Source organism: Cupressus sempervirens, chromosome 11 (assembly GCF_028749045.1).
Source record: "Cupressus sempervirens isolate cs-2001-9-10 chromosome 11, ASM2874904v1, whole genome shotgun sequence".
Taxonomy (NCBI): domain Eukaryota; kingdom Viridiplantae; phylum Streptophyta; class Pinopsida; order Cupressales; family Cupressaceae; genus Cupressus; species Cupressus sempervirens.
The window spans coordinates 345,891,980-345,907,675 of record NC_143128.1 but is presented as its reverse complement, the minus strand read 5'-3'; the positions used below and the strand labels follow the sequence as shown (position 1 = coordinate 345,907,675).

At 31.1% G+C, this 15,696-nt stretch overlaps 1 pseudogene; it reads right to left on the bottom strand.

Moving 5' to 3' along the window:
- Positions 1-227: 227 nt before the first annotated feature.
- The window catches only part of LOC149529494 (exportin-2 pseudogene), an 88,393-nt pseudogene continuing 72,924 nt past the window's right edge, over positions 228-15,696 (bottom strand).

Sequence of the window (15,696 nt, the reverse complement as noted above, 5' to 3'; positions counted from 1 at the left end):
ACTATGAGAAAAATTGTTTATTGATTCAATAATTTGGGTATAACACCTTCCCTCTTGAACTAGTATAATGTCTAGTGATAGTTTTGGCATTTCCAATTTATCCAATTTTAAAGATTTTTGTGCATAGCACCTTCCAAATTTTAGAAAAACATACAATCATATTTGAGGATATGATTAGTTATAAGAATAAAAATTACACTTATCATGAATATAGGCATTACCAAGGCTCAATTCTTTGGATATAAACAAAAAAAGAGTATGTAAAACCTTTAACTTCATGTTCTCTTTGATAAAATTAGCTTACTAAATATACTAAGAACTTGACTCAAATTCCCTTGCTAACTTAGTTCTTGTGGAGAATTTTCTAAATAGGCCTATAATAGCCTTAGAAGAGCCAAAACATGGCTAATTTCTGACATGTTTTAGGGGAAAGAAGCAACTAAAAAATCAGTATGTATGCTGGATGAAGATGAGGCTAATTTATTTTAAGAAGTTGGGCCAATAGTTGAAGTGTGTACATGATATAAACTCAACCACATCCTTAACCATAATATTTTGTAAAACTTAAAATCAGTTTTTGTTAAAACTTATAATCAAACTTGTCTCTTTTTCAAAGGATAATCTTACCAACTCAACAACTAACTAAAAATAATAATGATTGAAAATGAGATTTTTAGGATTCTTACAAACTTCATTAAGAATGGTTGTTAAACTTGTAAGTCAGACAATTCCTAAATCTCTAGCAAGATCTATGATTCCAAAAAATCTCATTATACACTTCATTACATATGTGTTCTCCCAAGACTTTAACAATTTAAGTACATTAAATAGATTGTTCATAAGAGGCTACACAAATTAATGAATGAATGTTGAAGTATAATATAACTAATTGCCTTCCTTAATGATCAATATTTTCTCAATGCAATTAGCAGAATAGGAATGGACAATATTGGATTTTTTTTTAATGAATCTCATTAAATTAGGAAATAGACTTAGAACAATGGACTTGAGAAATGAGTAGAGGAATGTTGTGATAATTTTCAAAGCATCAACCTTCAACAATTCTTGTAATATCACAACCTCACTCTCCAAATCAAGAATTATCATGGATACCAAAAATTGCTCAAAATTTACAAAACCAACACTTACTATTGCTTTGGAAGCCTATTTAGTTGATAGAGAAATCATCAAGTATATAGCATAGTTTGTCTCCTTCCACAAAGCTCTCCTCCACAATAAGGCACATAGAAGCCAAGTAAGTGTTAAATTTTTGCATTGATTCCTTCATATGGTTCTCAAAGAACTTAGGTAGCTCCTAAACATTTAAGGAATATCATATAGCACAACCTCTAGCATTCAAATAGCCACCCCAACACCTCTCCATTCTACATATTCCCCACAGAAAGTTGCCCAGATCGCAAAAAATATTGAGCAATAGAGCCGCAAAGTCAGTGATGCAATACTTGAGATTGTTGTGTTGTACTCATACCTAAACTTCTTAAACATCATTTTTGTAGTTTTAAGAACAATATTTATCACTATGTATTCAACAAAATCCTAGAGATTCAATGTGAGCTCTAGAAGCATGGTTTTCCATGCCTTGGGAAAAATGTGCTTGCTTATGATAGATGAGGATTTGATAAGATATCTTTGCACATGTAGAGGTGTGGTCCACATGGATGCCACAAATGTTGGTGATTAATTCAAACTAATTCCAACTCCAGTATGTGTGGTAGAATAGGACTTCAACATACATGTAGGGAAGGCTGTGAATAGATGTTGATTCACTATTCCAAAACTGCCAGTGTATCCTTATCTACTACGTACATGCAAGGAAGAGGTTTTTTTCAGTTTTAATAATAAGAGCTGCTAAAAACATACATCACATGTAATTTTTTTGAGCTCTACTCTATTCAATATAATATATATTTTAGTTTCAAAAGCTCTATTTTCTCTTTTATCTGTGCAATTTGTCTTCTTTCTTCTATAAAGATTCTTCTTTTTATTTCAGATTTAGCTAAAAATCTTACATGGTATCAAAGACTAGTTAGCTAGAAGAAGAAGTGTTATTTTTGTTGTAGGTATAGCAGATTAGAGCTTATTTAAAATGAAATTTTTTCATTACATTGGGGGTTGTTAATGTGTTTCTATTTGTAATCATGAATTGAGATAAAGTCCCATTTTGAGGGAGATCAATGATGTCTAGTATATATTTTCATCCATTTGTTGTCAAGCTAACCTCAAAAACTTATCTGTCTTGGAAAAAAAGGGATAAAGGATCATTGCATTGAGCAAGATCTAATGCCCTATCTCCTTGGACACATTTATGAGCCAAGTAAGTATGAACAGAAAATTGCATGGTTTAATAGTATTATATTGTCTATGGATTAATATGTCTTACTATTTCTAGGGATAATTTATATCATATAGAGCACATAGAGTGCCCTTTCATTGCTTGGACCATCATCTAGTAGTTGTATGGAGATGTTGATTCTTCATCTAAAAGTGATGATTCCTTGGATAATTGGACTTCTATGGGTGATACTAAGATTTCAGTTGCCTAATCTTGTGTGAACACATCCTTTGTAGATGATCAGTTTATTGATGATCTTGGTGCTTCTATTGTTTCTTTAGAGATTAGAGTTGCTTCATCGAAAGCTTCCAATGTTTCTTTGCAATAGGATTATTTGTGTCTTCTGGATCTAGTTCATTGGGATAGATTTCTACCAGACATATCATTTTTTTTTTGTAGAATCCCTCATTTTGGATCTAGATGATAGCATTGATTTTATTCATCTTCTCTTTGAAAAAGGTGACTCTTCTTTAGTTGTTGTGAGGGAGCCTCCTAGCCCTCTTCTTCCTTCTCTACGTAGTCATTCTTCATAGATTGATACAAGTTTGGATACATTTGCACAACATTTTGAGGAGATCTATTTGCCTTTTGAGGTGAAAAATATGTCTTTTGATTATGTTCTACAATAGTTTCTAAAAGATTATAGGCATTTCAAGATCTATATAGAGACCATGGAGTAGTTGTCAAAGGCATCATACATCTTGAGATTTCTTCCTTCATATTCCTTTCAGGATTGGGGAGACTTCATTCATACATCTTTAGTTATGTTTCTTCCTAGAGGAAATAATGTTGTTCAAAGATCATGGACCACCTTCTACACACAATTTTGAGCATCTACCATTCACTACACACCATAGAGGGATCTATCTTCTCTTCCATTTCACTTTCTTGAGATTTTCTTGGGGTCAAAGAGATTTTAGTATGGTAGTTTTATTGCTTTATTAGCATCTATTTTGAGGGGGGTTTTATTCCTAATGGGTTTTCCCTCTTTCCTCTTCTTAGATTTTTCTTTTCTCCTTAGTTAGAATTAAGGGGGGGTGTTGGTGATTAATTCAAACTAATTCCAACTTCAGTATGTGCAATAGAATAGGACTCTAGCATACATGTAGGGAAGGTTGTGAATAGATGTTGATCCACTATTCCAAAACTGCCAGTGCATCCTTATCTACTGCATACATGCAGGGAAGAGGTTTTTTTTCAGTTTTAATAATAAGAGCTGCTGAAAATGTACAACACATGTAATTTTGTTGAGCTCTGCTCTATTCAATATAATATAGATTTTTGTTTCAAAAGCTCTATTTTCTCTTTTACTTGTGCAATTTGTCTTCTTTCTTTTATCAAGATTCTTCTTTTTATTTCAGATTTAGCTAAAAATCTTACAACAAAAACCACTTTGATTGATACCTTGTCTGAATCTTGTATTATGGTATAGTCAATTGAATTTGCATTTTGCAATGCCCACTTGTATCTTACACAGTTCTTTGAAATTCACTGTAGTTGCTTGTCTATCATGGTCTTCCACTACCTACTCTAAGAGAAAGCACATAATGGTAATCCCATAGCCTATCTTATTGGCATCCTATTTTAGATACTTCTCTTCCTGTCTACTTGACACTAGATTGGGCTCTAGGGTTTGCAAGAAGCACTTGACATGGATTGAACAGCTTCAAGAGTATATTGCATCTTGTAATTAACAAACCCCAGAGGGTTTCCAACACCGATATCTCTCCTACAAAAAATACACCTCTGTTATCCTCTTTGATTTGCAAAAATTGATGAAAAACATTCAGAGAGAAAATAGTTAGAAACTAGACCTATGAATTTGATGGTGAAGATGAATTGGTGGAATCCAATGGTTATTGATGTGCCACATTGCCCATCAAAATTTGACAACAAATTGGTGCTTGATTGTTAGCCACTGAGAAATTAGTTGCACACAAGGAATTTTTTTCCCCTTTGTGAATGGTATCACTCGGTGCACAAAATAATTATTCGAAATATAAAATAAGAAGATTATTTTAATATTTATGATGAGATAACTAATAATAATAAAATCATAATTTTAATTAGTTCTATAACATAATCTATAAAAAAAATATCTAGTATATTTTAATTTAATCATTTAAAAAATATTTTTTTAAATAATTAATTTAGAATATATAAGTTAAGTCAATATATAAATAGTAATTTTAAAATATTATCTTATAAAAAAGACTTATATAATAGCTTCATTATTTGACCATCTAAAAGACTACAAAAGAGAACAAGATGACAAGCAATTCTAAGCCAATATTATTTCTATAACACTTTAATAAACAACTCAAGTGATTGCAAAAGCATTCTCCATATGATACGTGACAAAAAGTGGGAAGCATTTTTTTAAATCTTATTGGACTAGTGAAGTGTATCAATTTGGACTAAAGATACTTAGATTTCAACATGTAGCATAATTATCTTATTTTATTTATTTATTATATATTATGCATTATTGTCTTTATTTCTATGTGGGTGCGTTGAATATTATCACTATGAAAAAAAAATTTGGAGTATAAATTTTTTTTAAGTTATTTAATTATTAAAGATTAAAATTACTATTTTAATAAAATAGATTTTAACAAATAGATTTTCTAAAATCAAATTTGAAATTAACTAGGATAAAAAAATTAATTATAATTAAAGTATGGAAGATTTGATTTTGATGTTGTAAAATAAAATCTATTTCAATTAGCTAGTATTATGACCATGCAGGTTGTTGACATTCCAGTCATGTTTGTCAGATTGTAAGTATCTACTGAGTAGTTAATAGTGTTAACCAAGCATTTCAGTTGCTACCAAGTTCTACAATTGCTATCGAGTCCTTTGGACAAATTTTAGTTTGCATCAAGCAATTACTACTATGGTGATGATCAACTGTGTAAACTGAGCATCTCAGTGTATGTTGAGTTTACCAGTGCAAACCAAGTTGTGCAATGGTTACCAAGTTTGCAGTTGATGTAATGCGAGTCTAGTATTAACTTAGCTACTCTATGTTAACCAAGTGACTCAGTTTATATCGAGCTCGTAGTGATAGCATTGACTAAGCTATGCAATATGAATCAAGTGATTCAATTTATATGTGCAGTTTCGCAATATTTGCTGATTCACTAGTGTAGACTGAGTTTAGGACTACTTGGAAGTGATCAGTATGGATCAAGATTATATGTCTACCAAGTGCATGTTGATGTTGAGCATTGACAGTGGATGCCAAGTATCAAAACCTCACTAAATCAATCTTCAAAACCTGAGTTTCTACACTTTGGCCAACTTTGTAATATTTGTGTAAACTTGTATTGTGGCCAACTTTGTAATTTGTAAATTGGATTGGTATATGTGTAATAAATTGTAACACATCCAATATGATGATATGATGTAATGTAACAAGTAGAGAAGAAAGACGAGTGAATTACAAAGGCTACAACATTATAAGGAGAAGCAAAGATTTATCTATCACAACAAGGTGATTTGTACACTCAGAGGAATCTCATTCAACAAACCAAGTTGCAGGTCAGAGATCAGCTACTGCTTCATCCTAATAGGTGGATCAGACAAATCCTTTAAACAAGGTAGACCTAATAGTCATGTGTAAATCTCTTTACCAAGTGCATACTTCATTGTATGTTTGTAAATCCTTTGGCAAGTTGGACCTAGTAGTCCTTATTGCTCCTAACAAGGTAGATCATCATACGTGATTATTGTATGTCTTAATAAGGAAACTTTATATTGTAGTACTAAAGCTTGTGGGTATCATCCCCACCCCAGTTTTACTTTGTATTTGGAAGGTTTTTGGATCACCAAATTGTGTGTCAAAAGTGTCATTAATGCTTAAATGTTTTTAGTTTCTCATGCATGCAAATTAGATCAGAATACTCATGAAGGATTAATTACTAATTAAGGATTAAGTTTTATTGGTTACTGATTCATCCATCCCCTCTCAATAACATAGCCTATCATAATATTTCCAATTGTAGGTATTGAAAAATTTGTTGAACTCTTGATATACTCTCATATTTTTCCAACTAGTAATTGCCTTTGGATATATCAATTAGTATTGTATTTTCCTATGTATATTTTTAAACAATTTTTGTATTCTAAATTAATTAATTCCTTTATTATTGGTAACTTTGAAGATATAGTGTGATCTAGAGGCAAAAGAAATGAGAATTTTATAGTTCACATAAAGTATCCATGCCAGATATGGTAGCACTACCAATAATGGTAGTGATATCATACAAAATCCTTTGTCTCACATCAAAGAAAGGAAAAATAAATAATGTAGACCCTTCAAGCATTTGCAAATTCATATATAAACTTTTCATAAGTTCGTATATCTTATTTTAGTTCTAAGTTCAATTTTGAGACTACACAACTTTGGCACTATTTTCTTCTATAGTGATTTCTTATTGCAATTCATAAATATTTCAAACTACCAAATTATTTTCAAAGTTTATATAAGCTTGCCAATACTGCAATAGGAACTCAGCTACTTTGAAGCTTTGTTGTATAAGTTATGTGAAAAACTAGCTATTAAAATATTTATAAATTTATTTTTATTTTCTTGAATCAATCACCTTATGATTTGTTCATGCCAATTGAACCTGCTAACCCCATCTTGTCAAATCACTATTCTATCAATAATAATAACATTCATTAAATTAAAGTAAATAAATACTTTATTTTATTTTTTTATTATTCCATCCAATATCTAAGATATAATAGTACAAATATTTTAGTATAACCTAATATAAGTTCCAAGAAGGCTAATTTGGGCACCCAAATTTCAATCACACTTCTAAATAACAAATTAAAATAATATCACAATAACTTTCCTCCAATAACGCTTACATCCATCCATGACCATCAAAAAAATCTCAACTATAAATTAATCAACAACTCTTCGTGTGTAAGATGTCATAAAATTATCAAAGATCTACTAATAATAGGTTACCATGTGACCTTGGAGGTCACAAACTTCTCAAAAAAAGTTGCATACCCTATTATGAAATTGCTAATATAAATTAAATATTTTAATATGCAACTGAACTCAATCAACTTTTGATCCTAAATCATGTAACAAAGAATAGTGGCATGACAATCTAATTAAAATCTTATCAAATTAAAATTTAGAGAAAAATGATATGGTTGTGTAGCAACATATATATATCATTTATCCTAAAATTATCAAATGTTACTGTTAAAAACAATAATCATTCACTTACTCATATTTGTCTAGGTGACTAATTATTTAGTCATTTATTTGCTCATTTATTTAATCATTTTAATTTGTCTGACCTTGTGAACTTACTTGATGACCAAATTAGTCATTTATTTGATCATTTATACTTATGAATTGTAAACCAATAGTAGACTTTGATCAATTTTAGTCACGTGACTAAAAAATTGAGTCACGCAACTAAAAAAATTAGTCACATAGTCATTTATTTTCCCAAATTCTACTAGTGGGTGGGAAAAGTTTCAACAACAAGAAAAACCAATGGAAGCCAAAATCACAATCAAAGACACAAAAATATTCTTCCTCACAACAAGAAAATTATTTTTCCAACAAAAATGGAAACAACTACAAGAAGGATAAACTATTTTGTGCATAATGCAAGAAATCATTAAATCATGATGAGCATCATTGTAAAAGTAAGAGTATTGATGAGTTGGAAAATTTACTTAAGAAGAAAGAATTCAATTTGATGAATGTTTTCAAGGATTCATATCCATCCACTTCAAATGGAAAAGGGCAAGAACTTATGGAAATTTCAAGATCTTTGGAGGGGTAGATTCTTAAATTGAGTGTCATAAATAATATGGGTTCTTCAAAGGGAGATTTTTCTTTATTTGAGCCATCTAAGGTACTTTCAATCTTTTAGGGAATGATATATAAGTGGAAGTTGAAGGAAAGGAAAAATTGAGATGGAGAATGGAGAGTCAAAAGAAGTTCTACATGTTCCTAACCTTAGAACCAGTTTCTTTTCAATTTACCAAATCACTCACTATGGAGGTAAAAATATAGTTGAGTTCCTTTGTGATTTATTAATGGTCTGAAATCTTATTGATGATTCATTTGCTGTAGTGGGTAAAGGCATGATGCAAGGATTTATTTTTTCTCCCACTTTGTACCTTAGTTTCCTTCAAATGCCTTATTGAAAAGTATATAATAACAAGTTAATTTATGGAATGAGTGGCATGGACATCTTGATTTCCACTATGTTCAACAAATTATCTCTAAACATATGGCCAAATGTCTACCTAAATAAATTTTTGTAAGGCTGAATTTTCAACTTGCACAATGGGTATGCATCTAGAAGATAATTTTTTAAAATAATTTTTTTGGATATCATTACTTATTCTTTTGTTAGTTCACAACATTCTAGAAGATCCCTTTCCATTAACATCAATAAAAAATAATTGTTATGTCCTCACTTTCATTTATGACTTTTCACATTACACATGTGGTTACTTTCATAGTCATAAGAATGAAGCATTTGATAAGTTTCTAACCTTGAAGAGTCATTTTGTGAAGCAATCAAGTGAATACACCAAGAATTTTTGTATAAACAATGACAAATTAGGAAATTTGAAATTAATACTTTGAGACTTTCTTTAATTTGAGGGAAACAATCTTCAAAATCCAAGTGCATTCAAACCATAATATAAAATATTTACATAAATGAATGCTATAATTCTTAAGATAATGACAAGATACATGATTGAAGTCAAGTCTTTTGATCCATCACTTATGGTAAAAGATATAAGTCATGTCAATCATATCCCCAATAGATTTACTCATAATGCCTTAGATAAAAGGACTCATTTTGAGGCACACTGTAGAATAAAGCTAGTTATGAAATACTTCATATTATTTGGTTTTCCAGCATGGGCACACATATCTTTACAAAATGTAGGGAACCTCAAACTAGGTCTTATATATTCATTGGATATGAAGAACGTGATAAAATATATGAAACTATAGATCTTAAGACTCGTGGGATCTTCATAGAGAGGAATTTTTACTTTGAGGAAAGTCTACTCACCTTGTCTTCTAGTCTTTTCCATACTACAAACCCTATGGAAATTTATAGTGAAAATATTGGTAGTGATCTTGATGGCTTATCTACCTTAAACCTAACACAAATTATTACACCTTTTCTTAAAATAATTAAGGTTGAGGTCACTCCTTCATCTTCTTCCACTAGACCTCATTGGATTAGAAAGACTCTTAATTTAGTAGGTTCACTTATGGCGAATCCTTTAGATAGTTAAAGGAAAAGGTTAGAACATTAGCGATGGGTCCATTTTATGTCCTATAAGTTCCATGCTTTCTTAGTTTGTCATTATAAGAGTTAGGTTCTTATATTTCTCCAAAACTCTTTTTAAGGAAATGTTTGTATAAAGGTATTATAAGGACCTATCATTAAGTTTGTACAATTGTATTTTACCATATTTTGATGATAGGAATATGGAAAACTTAATTGATATTACCTATGGATAGACTAATCACTTTTATATTACTCATACTTTTATGGATGATTACAATGTTAAAATGTTCATGTAGCCAAGAAAACCCTTTCATACAAGAATAAATTAATATACAGACAAGACAAGGATGTTGGATTCTTTACTAGTTCTTTCACAGTTGAGTCTTTGAATCAATATATATATATATATATATATATATATATATATATTCACATATATATGTACATATATATGTATGTATATATATATGTATGTATATATATATGTATATATATGTGTATATGTATATATATATATGTATATGTATATATATGTATATGTATATATATGTATATATATGTATATGTATATATATATATATATATGTATATATATACATATATATATACATATATATATATGTATATATATATGTATATGTATATGTATGTATATGTATGTATATGTATATGTATGTATATGTATATATATACATATATATACATATACATATATATACATATACATATATATATATATACAATGGTCAGTCTAATTTTTCCTTTAAAAAAAAAATAGTACATAGATGCTTATTTTCAATGTATAATGATGAGATAATCATATTTTATATATGTGGTTTGTACTACTAATCTTCATTTTCAAGACTAAGTCATTTAGGTATAAAGGAATTTTCCAACACAAGGGATTCTAGATGAGTTCAATAACCACTAGAAGGAGTGGATTATCGACTACCAAAAATGCATCAGAATACCATTGAGAAAGTAAAACATGGACCACTACACTCTATAGGAAATATAGTAAAGTGAGACCTATATTTATGTTGGTTCATTTAATAAGTACAAACTTGTTCTGTCAATTGAGAGATTATCTCAAACTTGTTTGTAATGAAATGGGACTATTGTAGTCTATATAATTGAGATGGTCAATAGTTTAGGGGTTGGTTGAGAAAGTATTTTGTTATAAATATATTTCTTATAGAATTCTCAAGTTAGTTATATTGAAAATAATAATAGAAGTCTTTACTGTGATTTCTAGATGATTCTAGTTAATACAATTTATATTCAGTATATACTTAGTTTTTAGCTATGAATAAAACATAGATGTTTTTATTCTAGTAATTTTGTGTTTAATTGATTCAATTCAAACATCCAAGGGGGACCACTTGGTGAGTGTATATTTCTATTCCTTATATCTCTTTAGGCATTATTTAGTACTCTATTGTTCTTGCAACAAATAGATAGTGGAACTTGTGGTTGTTCCTACAGCAAAGAGAAACATGGTAGAGACCTATTTGAACATGAGATTTTGTTAAGTGGATTAAATCATTTGAAGATTTTTTATTTCTTTTCAAGCAAGTTAATTTTCAATATTTATTTTCAAGAATGAAATGTTTCCTTTCAATAGAATAGTGATGGTAATTGTTGTAACTTAGTGCATTTGCCTTGATGCACCATTTTGAGTCTATGTACCTAGGTTAACAAGATAAATGAGTTTGTGAGTCAATTGGTAACTCTTTTGTGGCTTTAAAATCCATAAGTAATGGGTAATTTATCCTAATTACTATTCAAATTAATTAGCAAGCATTTTTGGTGTTGTTGTTGGAGATGGTGTCAATCTAAGTTATTTTAAAAAGTCATCTTCGAGTTTTCCTAAAATAGCATTCAAATTTATGTTAGTTTGACCTTAAATTTTGAAAATTATCTTTTTAACCCCCACATATATTTGAATGAAACATAGAAGAAAATATAGAGATTCCCGAGGTAGGATTTTCCATGAAGATAACAATGATGACCAAGCAGGACCTTCTTATGCCCCCAATCTAAAGAAGAAAATTTGTATGCTAAAACTTCTCAAGACCTACCTACAACCTCCTCCTCATTCTTAGAGGAAGAAATACTAGGATTCCATATATATGAAGATCCCTTGAACCTTGACCCAGAATTTGAGATATTATCCAATTTGGATTTCAGACAACATCATTGTAACCAAGAACATGCCAATCTTCATGATAGAGCTCTTGTTCTATATAAAGGTCCTCCTAATAGGTAGTGACATAGGTACCAAAAAATAGACCCACTTCCTACCTTTTCTTTTCCAATTTATGACCAATGTAACAACAACTTTAAAAAAATCCTAAATTCACAACTACTAAAGTTTTATGGCTTGATTATAGAGGACATTGATACATTTTTGTTTGAATTTAACATCCTCTATAGAAGCTATGACTATACCAAAGATGCTCATAAGATTAAGTTATTCCTAGCCAATATTAAGGACTCATCCCTTAGATGGTTTATGAGATTGGGAGGAGATGATCACAATTGGAATGAGATGAAGATAACCTTCTTGGGGAAATACAAGGAGTACTATTGGGGAAATAAATTAAGGGGAGATGATATCTTTAAGATGACATAAAAGGAAGATGGGAGTTTGGAATATTATGTCTCTAGGCTCTTTTTTAGTCTAAAAAAGAATACCCAGCATGAACTCAATGAGTAATCTCAAATTTTTCTTCTTAGAGGAATTCATGAGGAAAGTGTTGAGGTACTTGATCTAATGGATAGAAGAGATATTATGCAGATAGACTAGGGTAACATAAAGAAAATATGTCTCAACTAATCAAGGGTTGCAATGAAGAAATAAAGAGGATATAGACTTGATGTTGGAAATAACACTAGATCTAGAGTATCTAAGGTAGAGATAACACATTTTTTTGTCTGATTTAAAGCAAGATATTATCAAAAATGTGATGACACAATTAGACACTATGAAAGAAAAGTAGAAGCATCAAGAGGATGCACTACTACATTTGGACCCATTTTGTGACAGTAGGCCATCACAATTGCTACATCTAGCCATTGCCCTAATGACAGAACCATGAATTGGCTCGTGTTGAATGACCATCATACTTTTATTGTCAAAAATTGTGACAATGAGGGCAACCATCATAATGGTGATTATAGACACTATCATAACTTGGAAGAAGGGAGGATAAAGAGTTCATGTTCATGATGTCACAATAGTGACAGTAGGTCATCGTAATGGTGATGATTTAAATTTCTAGTCAATTATTGCAATTGCAATGTATATGTGATAGTAGTGATGTATAAGTGATGGTTATCCATTAGATATTTCCATCATAGTTACCATGCTTTTGAAATAGCTATGCTATACAAGGAAGAGCTAGTCATCAAAATTGAATGTCACAAATGTGATGGCTTATCGAATTATTAAAAAAAAACCAATTCTTTTAGATCATAATTACTGCATGGGAAAGAAGTTGTTTCCTTTAATGTTGTTTGTTGTTTATTTCTATTGTTGGGCTAGTGTATGGAGCCTTTATATTCAACCATTCATTATAATTTTGGGAATGTGATTCATGCCTAACATGCATGTGATGCATCTGTATATGCAATTTTATCACCTTGGAAAACTATATTTGATCATACTAGCTAGGAACAGCTGATTGTTCATTTTATCATACATAATATGATAAAAGTTATATAAGAATTTGTAATCAACCCAACTAATCAAAAACTAGACCAATTTATGGTTGTAGTTTTGTGAAATGTCCCTTTCTCTGATTTTATATGATATTTCAAGCCTTTAATCAGATCTTTAAGATCAAACAACCAATATTTCAAAGATCCACCAATTTCTCAATAAACCCCCAAATCGGGTATGCCAGAAATAGTGCCAAAAACTTCACAGCTTCACATATTATTAATAAATCTGAAAGTGGAAATTTTTATAGAAATTTCAGCAGAATAACAGCCTACAAAATGAAATTTCTATATCTGTATAACATTTACACAACAGCTCTCAAACAGAGGATAAAAACAATGCTCATCGAGCTCTCGAAAATAACACAAAATAGCTCGAAAACTTCACAAAAACACTACTAATCTATCACAAAAGTATAATCATGAAAAAATACATATATTCAGCTCTATTTTAACATATAAAAGTCTTAAATACAGCAGCAACCCAAACTGATATGAAATACTCAACTGAAAACACCAAACTCTTACAAAAAACACACCCGAAAATCAACAAATCTGCACTGTTCAGCACAAAGGAAAACTCTGCATGAGCATGCACATGGAATGGCTTTAAAATCCCATCCTTAGCCTTCCTATAAACTTTCAAACTCCCATTATTGGGTCTCCTTCTCCATAGGTTTGGAAGCCTCTGAAGAACAACAAAGAAAATGAGCAAAATCAAGTTCTAGAATGAGCCCAAAATGCCTCCAAACCCCTTAAAAGAGGGCATAACCCTAACTCACGTCCTAGAGGGGTTAATAAAACATATTTTAATAATAATTTTCATTTATTAGTCCATTAGCTTCCAAAGATTATCCCATTTTTATGAAACTTCACCTTTTTGGGCCTGCCTGCCTTAGCAAAAATCATTATTTTTAATTATTTGAAAAGGGGACATGACAAGTCCTCCCCTTCCAAATATTTCTTTTCCTCAAGAAATGGCTAAAAAATAAACCAATCAATCCACCTGGATCCAAAATGTAGTCATGAACTATACTATTGTCAATTAACATAGGCTCCTGCAATATCCTCTGCAATATAACCAAGAGGAATCCATAATCCAACTAACAATTACAGCTCAACCAAACTCCAAAATCACAACTTCCACAATCAGAAACCCATGAGACACAAACTCTTAGAACATCAAACCCAAGTAAAGTGGACAAATCAAATTTTCAACACAATAAATACCATCAACGCATCCCACTAGCCTATATGAAATGTACAATCCAACTCTACAACAATGGCAAATGCTCTCGAATGAAACTATACCAAGTATGGAGAATCCACACACTGTACAATTCTTGTAGTCAACACAACTCTGTAGATCACCGGCCACTATCTCATAACCATAACTTCCATGTACCCCTAATGGTGAAAAGCCATCACAAGATAAATAGCAAGAAATGGAACCCAAACCAAATTTTCCTGCAATCAACTCCTCAACACAAGGATCAAATGCTAACTGATGTACATACCCTACAATATAATGTTGATAAAGAAAACTAACCTCAATCAATAGCTCACCATGAACAAGAGATACAACCCACTGTGATTGATCACCAGCTAAGTCAGGAGATGTCATAGCCAAAGCAGTAGAATCAATAACAACACCTATTGAAGCATCACTCCAAAACTCCTGCTTTAAGTCATGTATTATCAAGCTGTCAACTGCAGAACCTATTGCCATGTCATGCCCATCACAACTCTCATCTTGAGGTGTCAAACTATCCCATAACTAATGATAAGCACTGGGAACCAAAGTACATCTCTGTATCATCATCTCATCAACATGGTCATCAAAGGTAAATTGATGAGCATACCTCACAATGTAATGTCGATAGAAAGTGCCAATCTTAGTTAGTGGCGTAAACTACAATCCAGATGTAACTAAATATAATCGATCACTAACCAAGTTGGAACTGACTACTACCTCTGAAGACATCACCAAGGGAGTAGTATTAATAGTAGGAACCATGCCAACTGTCAGCTCACCAACATCACACATGGTCTTTGATACAACATCTCTAGTCTCTGTGCCATTAGTACTAGAGGTCACCACCATGTCAAGCATACCACAACAATTTTTTGCAGCACCCAAATCAACTGAACCTGACTCTAGTGGGGACAAACCCGATATGCCAATGTTAGTATCAATGATGGATGCATCCCCATCTCCACTATCTTTGACAATCTCAACCATGGACATCCTTGGATCACCAGACACCACAGCTTGTGACTGTACAGAATCTAGTAAAGACTGTAGTTTCTCTAACT